Here is a 9,497-nt window from a genome sequence, read left to right on the forward strand (position 1 = left end):
AATACTGTACAACATAAGGAAATACATATCTATGCCAACATGCTATGTATGCATGTCAAATGTAATACATCACAATGATGAACTCATGAATTCACACTCTCAGAGTAATAAGTCTCACAGTCTCACACTCAGCGCTCGGTGCTCGGCACTCGGCACTCGGTACATACACTCACTATTGGTATGTTAGACTTCAGAGGAGCGGATCCTGCCCAAGCGCTAATATTAGCCAACATGATATGCCACGGTGTACAACCCGATCTCAACATAAATCAATAAAGCATGTTGTGGCGCTCTGCCTGATCCTATAATATCACTTACAATTAGGCCCTCGGCCTCACTCAGTCATCAATTTCTTCAGTGTCTCGGGCTCACAAATCTCATGCCAATCAGCCTAAACAATGATACATAATGTAACAATAAATGATAACAAAGACTGAGATATGATATGCAAATGATGAATATGACTGAGTACATAATTATAATTTAAGCAAATGACTCAACAACAAAAATGACCTCAACAGGTCCCAACAAGATAAGCATATAGTGTAAACATGGTTTCTAACGTGGATAACAACTCAATTACTCTAGCACGTAGAAATTTTATAGAGTAAAACAAGATTAAGTAACTACACAGTACCACAAAATGAACCAAGTCATAATTCAAACAGTGCACGCCCACATGCCCGTCACCTAGTATATGCGTCACCTCAACACCAACACGTAACACATATATTCCGTTATTCATAACCCCAGAACCAATTTTAAAAGTGTTACTTACCTCGAATAAGTCGAATCCAAAACTGAACAAGCCAAACTATACTTTAAAAACACCATCCCCCGCGTACTTCGAACGACTCGAAACTAGCCAAAAGCAACTCAAGAATATCAAATAATGCCCAAGGAAACAAACCCAATCGATAAAGGTTAGGATTTCGAAATTTGAAAAAAAAAATCAAGTCATCAACGGAAAGAGAGGGATTCGAACCCTCGGTACGATTAACTCGTACAACGGATTAGCAATCCGCCGCTTTAGTCCACTCAGCCATCTCTCCCAATTGAAAAAGATAATTACTACATGAGATAGCACATAAGATAAAGGAAAGAATCTTTCTTCTTTAATCAAAAGCTCAAAGTCAACAAAAAGTGAAACCCAGGCCCATACCTCGGAACCTAACGAAACTTATAAAATCTGACAATCCATTCAATTACGAGTCCAACTATAATTGTTTCACTCAAATGCGACTCCAAATCGATGTTATAAACTCAAAAATTCATTTTATGATATTTTAGACAAAACCTCCCAAATTCTCTTTTGAAATCATCAATCAAACGTAAAAACGGAGATAGATTCATAAAATACAATCAAAATCGAGTAGAGAACACTTACCGCAATCTATGTGGTGAAAATCACCTCAATCCAGGCTCCATAGCTCCAAATATGTTAAAAAGGCCAAAACCTCCGAAAATAGAGTACTTATAATCACTGGACGTATCAATAAATCGTGATCGCAGAAATACCATCGTAATCGCAAAGAATAAAGATACACTACCACTGAAATACTCTACGTGTTCGCGAGCCTCCTCATGCGAATGCGATGCCCTCATATACCAAATCTCCGCGAACGTGGACTGACCCATGCGAACACGAAAGAGGAATCACCAGCGCCCAACTCTCAGCTCAGCTCTATGCAAATGCGACCTCTCCTATGCGAATGCGTACTGTAACTAACACAAAGCTATGCGAACATGAGCATTTAATCACGACCGTGATTAAGAAAGTGCCTAGATCAAGATTTACCTCTACGTGATCGCACCTCTACCTTCGCAATCGCGAAGAACAATTTGGGTACCAGACACCAGTAGAAACCAACAATGAAAATATGAAGAAAATGGCCTGAAATCAATCTGAAACATGTCCGAACCGCTCGAGACTTTGTCCGAATATACCAACAAGTCACATAACATAAAATGGACCTACTCAAGGCCTCAAATCACACATAAAAACATTGAAACAAAGAATCGCATCTCAAATCAAGCTTAATGAACTTTTGAACTTTCAACTTCCAACACTCGTGCCGAACCATATCAAATCAATCCGGAATGGACTCAAAATTTGCACACAAGTCCCAAATGACATAACGAAGTTATTTCAATTCCTAGAACTACAATCCAAACAAAATATTATCAATGTCAACTCTCGGTCAAACTTATGAACATTCCAAACCTTCAAATTTACAACTTTCCCTAATTAGTGACGAAACCTGCTAGAAATATCCAAATGCAATTCGGGCATACGACTAAGTCCAAAATCACCATCCGAACCTAACAGAACCATCAAAACTCCGATCCGGCGTCAAATACATAAAAATCAAACTTGGTCAACTCTTCCAACTTAAAACTTCCTAGTTGAGAATTATTTTTCCCAAAATAATTCTGAATAACCTTAAAACCAAAATCGACGATTCACACAAGTCATAATACATCATACAATGCTACTCAAGACTTTAAATAGTTGAAGGAAATACAAATGCTCAAAACGACCGGTCGGGTCGTTACAAAATAAGACTTAGGTTCTATTTCTATTGAGAAACGAGATAGGTAACATTAGTTATAGGGAGAAAGAAAATCATAACTAACTACATCGGAAATGGAGTCTAAGAAACTATGATCAGCCTTCTGGACATTATCTGGTCTAGTTAAACCAAATGAGGGGTCTACTCTCCCTCTCTAATCTCTTGTAGGGTGACTATATCTGCCTCACTCTTCATATTATAATGCTTGAAAGATGTACTAGATAGACTAGGATCAACCTGAGATGTTGTATAAGCGGGTGGATCCTCTTCAACATCAAGAAAACAAGAGGACAAAGAAGGGATCTGTGTGGCACCATTCAATTGAGAATGTTTGAAAAGAAATATATGCTTAAAGAATTTGACATCCTAACTGACAAAGAAGGACCTAGTCTCTAGATAAAAAAAAATAGATAGCTTTTTTGAGACGTGGCATATCCCATCATCACAAATTTGATTGTCGGTAGCATAACACAATGACGAGTGCAAAATTAGTGTATAAAACTTTGTCTCGCTAGTCAAATATAGTATAGTTATTAATCGTCTCCATAAGGATTAGTTTAAATAATGCTTCAAATAAATATTTAGCTTAACACTATTCAGGAAAATAAACATTTAACTTTGAATTACCAACGAACTAGGAGTAAAACTAAGATTATCAACTACAAAATATTGTTGCCAATTGGGTAGCTAGGTAGCTACAATTGAATATCAGTTATAGAAATAAGGGAATTGACAAGACATATGCTCGATTATTCCTGATATAACTCTATTCTAAGTTCAACTCTTAAGTTCTATTGGCTCTCTCGATTTCAATAAATTCTTAGATAATCTTTAGGATTCAAATTCTTCTTTCGAATGAATGAGAGTTTCATTAAATAACCTAATCACAAATGCTATTAACATATGCAAGAATACATTGAATGAATGATCTTACAAAGAGCACATGCCGACTATTTATCTGTATTGGGTCAATTGATAACTCTACAAACTCTTTCAATTACCTATGAGAGTCGTGAAATTCACCCAAATAAGATAAATTTGCAACAACATTTCTCTTCCGATTAAAGTAAAACCACAAATAGTCTTGCAATTCAATTTGCAACTCGTTCAACAAATTCAAGCAACTAACAGAAATCAAATTCATGAATAATAATCAAGACACAACATCTGTCAATAACCCTAAAAAGGACTATTTCATTATGGAGAAACTTTTCATCATAAGAGTATTAAGAGGACAAGAAAATATTACAACCGACAAATTCAAACAAACTTTTGTATTGAATGATTCACATGAAGTATTCAAAGTCTATCATTTTCTTGCATTCTTCTCTCCAAAAGTTGCTCCAAAATCCAAGACAACTAGTTTGGAACGAGCTTAGGCTTCATATATGTCAAGAAAAATTTCCCACAATTTACAAAAACAAACCTGACTTAAATTTCCCGTATGCGAACGTGCGTTGCCGTATACCTGGGTACTTGGGCGTGCATGTGGGCATGCATCTCCTCCAGACCTCCGATATTCCAATACGTGCATTCACGGCGTTAAGCTGCGCATCCACGCTACTTTTTCTTCATTTCTTCAGCTTGTTTTTCCTCCCACTTTGTCAATTATTTGTCCATTGATCATCTCATCAACACCGACACCAAAAAATAACATATTAGACCGTAATTCAAGAAAAGACCCCATCAAATCAACCCGATTAAAGACAAAATGATCAAAATTTCAAGTGATATTAAGCTCATCAAACACCCCCATACTAATCTTTTGCTCGTCCCGAGCAAATCTAGAGATAAATTGCTCCTAACACTGAAATCTTTCTAGACAGGCAACCAACAAGAATTAATTAGATACAATTTTGAGGTCACATGCAACCTTAACCTGGGTCATGGCAACCCATTAGTGCCGTGGTTAAATCGGCATCAAATCTTCGATACACCTCACAAGAAAGAAAAATTGCCCATTCACATACTAGGTATTAGAAAAGCGTAGGGTAAAAAAGTAACAATCGCTCACACTCATAAAACAAATGAATCATGCCTTCAAGAGTGCCATAAGCTTGGCCAATGTATGAATCTCCACTGATGTAGAAACAATTTCTTCTGGATCATGCAAGGCTTTGCATTTGGTTGTAATGTAGGCTATAGTATGCGTCAGATATAATCTGGATAAGAGTATCTACACTTCTCTAAGCACTTTAATACCTACAACTTCATATGTGACCTACACCTTTTAGATCACAACTGCCTCCGTACTTCGAATTCAGAAGAGCACTCGCTTCCCATTTCTTTAAGCACAGAATAACAGGGATTTAACTCAGCAGGGGAATGTTCTTTTTTTGTTCACTTAATGCAACATGAGAGTATTACCTTTTTTTCAATTACTTTTCATAATCCCGCATGTACCTCATATACAGTCAAGATGATGCACATTTTTCCACTTCTCATCGGTTGCAGTCAAAACCAACCTCCACCCCCACACTTAGTTCTCTTCATCTCTCAGAATCATGCACAATGCATTCAAGTGCTTAGGAAGCCTAGGGTCTAGGTTATAATGTGGTTGTCAAGGAAAGTGGGATTTAGGCTCAACTAGGCTAACTAGAGATAACTTCTTCAATGCTTTGGAGGGGTCAAAGTAGCAAAGAAGGGCTAACAAAGAGGGCCTGCGATCATCTCCAAACTCAACTATTATCTATGTTTTCTCCTTGAGTCACAACCAAGCCAAGTTCTAGACTCTGTAGGGCATGACTACTAAGCAAGCATTCATCTTACCACACACAATATTTTGGATAGGCACTCACTTCAGACCACAGTTACCAATGATCTCTCTAACTTACAAGGACAAGATCATGCATCTCACAAGCCAAGCACAGTCAATTTTGCCAACCACAAGCAACTTTTCAAAAACTTATCTAAAATAAAGAAGCAACCAAAAAATTCTACTCTAGAAAGCATTTGGCTCAAACTATTACAACCATGGTAAACAACCAAACAAGAAACCCATGGAAGTACAAGTTAAGAAGTTATCCTAGAAAGACAAAAATAAAATATTTTTGGGGGGGTTTTATTTTGTTTTTCTCAATACAGAAAGAAACTAGCACGCAACTCTTTACAGCCCCACCCCACACTTAACTAGTGGTATGTCCCCATGTCACAGAATTAAAATGCAAAGATGAAAGAAACTTCCCTAACTACGTCGATCTATATCTGAGACTATCCAGGGTTCATGTGACTAACCAGAACAAATCCACGCAACCATGCCATGATCTTCCATGTAGATTTTGCATTTTACCCAACAAGCTACTCCACTCAAGTGCCTAGTCCTTCAACAGAAGTGCGCATTTCAGTCATCACATGTTCCACTACAACCATCCACGGTTACTATGAACTGTGATGGTTCTCCTACAACCTGCTAACTTGGTGAACTAGCACTAGCATCTTCCATGTTTACCTCCCTTTCCTCAATGGGTCCATCCAACTCCTCACTCTCAACTTCAGCAACAACGGTAGGTTCCTTCCCTATGATAACTTTATTGGCCTAAAATTTCTTCTCCCGCTTTTCCTTCCCATCCTTGGACTTGTTTTCTGGTACCCTTGCCTCATGACACAAACGAGTGACTAAAGTAGGGAAAAAGAAACCATACCTATACACTAGTGAACAAATTTTCATCTCATCCTGGATAATTTTAGCCACATCAAAGTCATGTTCATTGACAAAGCACCGTATAAGAGCTACCCGAGGACTATTCACCTCAATCTTGTTATCTGATGTCATCAATCGACTATTGATGATGTATAACCAACACTTACCCCTAGTGTTTAGTAACCAAAGAGTGACATTTGTGGCCCATGATCGACCACACCACCTCCTTCTCGAGTACATAGATAGTCTCGAAGAACATTGCCCACGGGTATGGTTCTTTGTTGTGCATCACAAAAACGTTGTCTTCAAACACTTAGTCCACATACTCTGGTAGATTGTAGGCCCTTTGGATAGCTTCCTTAGAAAAGTCTACTTTTTTCTTCCTACAGTACACATATAATCCTCATGTTCAAGGCAATTCGCATAGAATTCCCTTGCAACAGCCAAATAGTCTTCATGAAGATCTTCAAAGAACAATTTCAACCCCCAACGGACTAATTCATCATGTACTTTGGGACACTCGTTGAGGAGGTCCCTATGACTATTCCCCTTTTAGGCACAGGTTTTTATCCATATTGCTATGAAATTGGGTTTGAGCATCCCAAGAGAAAAACCTTTTTTGATCATAGGGTTGAGAAGGTGCAGAATTACTTGATCTAGAGGAACCCACACCCTTTGATTTAGACGTGTCCTCCTTCTTACCAGTAGAAGTGCTCGGGGTCTTCCTTTTGTTTGAAGTCACCATTTTGCACCTACAACAACCCAAATGAAAATCAGTGAGAGAACATACCATAATCGCAAATGTCAATAGCTATACATTACAAATCTCCATGTTATGACATCAATGCCATTGACATTGCAACTTTCACTTATTCTAAGTTCAGCCATCGAAGTTGAGGTGGATTGTATTGGATGAACAACTATTGCTAAAAGCCCACATCAAAACTCATAAAAATCCATTTTTAGCATTAAATCGAACACTTTTCATTCACAATTTTGTTTTACTCATCAGATTATGTAATACACCCTAGAGTGATTATAATACCAACCCAATCAAGTACAAATCATACCACACATACACACAAACTTGCATTACCCCGAATTTGGCACCCACCTTAACCCTAGAAGAAGAACAAGAGGGAAAGTGATGTAACATATCTGGGATTCAACAAGTGAGGGTCAAGATGCAGGCTCGGAGCATAGGAGGAAGAGAATAGTGAGAGAGGGAGAGATGAGAGAGAGAGAGAGGGATGATTTGGGCTGTTGGTTTAGATGGGTTAGGGTAGAGTTAGGTTATATTTTTTTTCTTTTCTTTTTTCATCGGTGGTGTTGAAAATAAAAGAAAAGGAGAGAATAAGAAGAGAAGAGAATTGGGTCTAAACAAAAAAGTAAGATAAACTTACTAGGGTGCGCCGGCCGGGTGCGCTCGAGTCAAGGCGTGCACCACAACTCACATGTGTTAGACGGACTGTGATGTGTGGTGCACTCATATGCACACCCAAAGCCCTTCATGCGTAGCCGAGCACATCCAAGTGCACTCAGACACTGTTTTTCGCAGGCTCAAACATGCAATTTACCCTTCCAAGTGCGCTGCAGTGCACATATAAATGCATAAAATGCCAATTGAGACCTTAACTTGTCCCTGAAATTTACACACACACACATACATACATATATATATATATATATATATATATATATTTTTTTTTTAAAAATTTCACTATACACTAAATCTCTACTTTTCTAAAAGAGAAAAACAAAATCAACCTAACTTACGCTACAAATAAAGAACGAAAAATAAAAACTTGTAAAATAGTTAGAGGTAGTTCTGAGTTATAGTCATCAGCTTGACTCAATCGGGCACACTCAATTGGTTAAGATGCTAGAGGATTGCTTAGTAAATCCCCAATAAGATAAGGTTTTAACCTATGCTCGTTCACCTTGAAACTCTCTGTTCCTTCCATGTTTTGGATCTCAATTTCTCCATATGGTGATATATGTTTTACCACATATGGCCCCGTCCATCTTGACTTGAATTTTCTGGGGAACAATCTAAGTCTTCTATTGTATAGCAAGACCTTTTCCTCTTCATGAAATTCTTTTGGTTTAATCAGACGGTCATACCATTTCTTCGTCTTTTCCTTGAAGATTCGCTTATTCTCACACGCGTCCAATATGAATTCATCCAGGTCATTTATCTATGACATTCTATGTTCTCCTGCAAGACTAAGATCAAGATTAAGAAACTTAATTTCCTAACATGCCTTATGCTCTATCTCCACATGTAAGCGAGACAATTTTCCTTACACTAGCTTAAAGGGTGAAGTCCCTATGATCATTTTGAACGATGTTCTATATGCTCATAGAGCTTCATCTAACTTTATTGATCAATTTTTTTGGGAAGCACTAACCATTTTTCCATAAATTCGTTTAAGTTCGAGGTTAGCTACTTCCAGTTGCCCTATAGTCTGATCATGGTACGGGATTCCTATTTTATGAGTCACCCCATACTTAGACGGTAGTGCTGCAAACTATTTATTGGCAAAGTGTGATCCATTGCCACTGATGATGACTTGGGGTGTCCCAATATGGGTGAATATGTTCTTCCGCAATAACTCACATACCACACGAGACTCATTAGTCTTAGTAGGGATTGCCTCAACCCATTTAGAGATGTAATTAACGTCTACTAGGATATACTCATATGAATAGGAAGATGGGAAAAGACCCATAAAGTCGATGCTCCAAATAACAAAGACCTCATATACCAGAATAGAGTTCAGAGGCATATCGTCCCTCTTGCTAATGTTACCTGTCCGTTGGCACTTGTCACATGCAGCTACATATGCTCTTGTGTCCTTAAACACTGTTGGCCAGTAGAACCCGATTTCTATGACTTTTTTATTGCCCTATTTCCTCCATAATTCCTCCAGCTGCTCCGTCATGACAATGGGAGAGTATGATTTGCATTTCCCCTTCTGGTACATATCTCCGAATCATGTCGTCTACTTATAATTTAAACAAAAAAAGGTCATTCCAAAAATAGATTTTTACCTCACTTTGTAGCTTCCTCTTCTGGTCGGAGGACAAATCATGAGGTAGCTGCCCACTAGCCAAGAAGTTGGCTATATCAGCATACGATGGCAGTCTTTTAGAGACCTTTGCAATGGAGAAAATCTGCTCATATGGGAACTCTTCCCTTATCTCCATAGTTTCCACAGATGGTTTCTCCTATTGAGACAAATGGTCAGCCACTTGATTTTATGTGTCCTTCCTGTCCTTGA

The 9,497-nt window shown here is 38.2% G+C and overlaps 1 non-coding gene across 1 annotated transcript; it reads right to left on the reverse strand.

Annotated features, from left to right (window-relative positions):
* Nucleotides 1-964: 964 nt before the first annotated feature.
* On the reverse strand, nucleotides 965-1,052 carry TRNAS-GCU (transfer RNA serine (anticodon GCU)). The gene has a single exon. It is a non-coding gene; the product is annotated as a tRNA-Ser (tRNA).
* Between the last annotated feature and the right edge of the window lie 8,445 nt (nucleotides 1,053-9,497).

This window comes from Nicotiana tabacum, chromosome 11 (assembly GCF_000715075.1).
Source record: "Nicotiana tabacum cultivar K326 chromosome 11, ASM71507v2, whole genome shotgun sequence".
NCBI classification, from domain to species: domain Eukaryota; kingdom Viridiplantae; phylum Streptophyta; class Magnoliopsida; order Solanales; family Solanaceae; genus Nicotiana; species Nicotiana tabacum.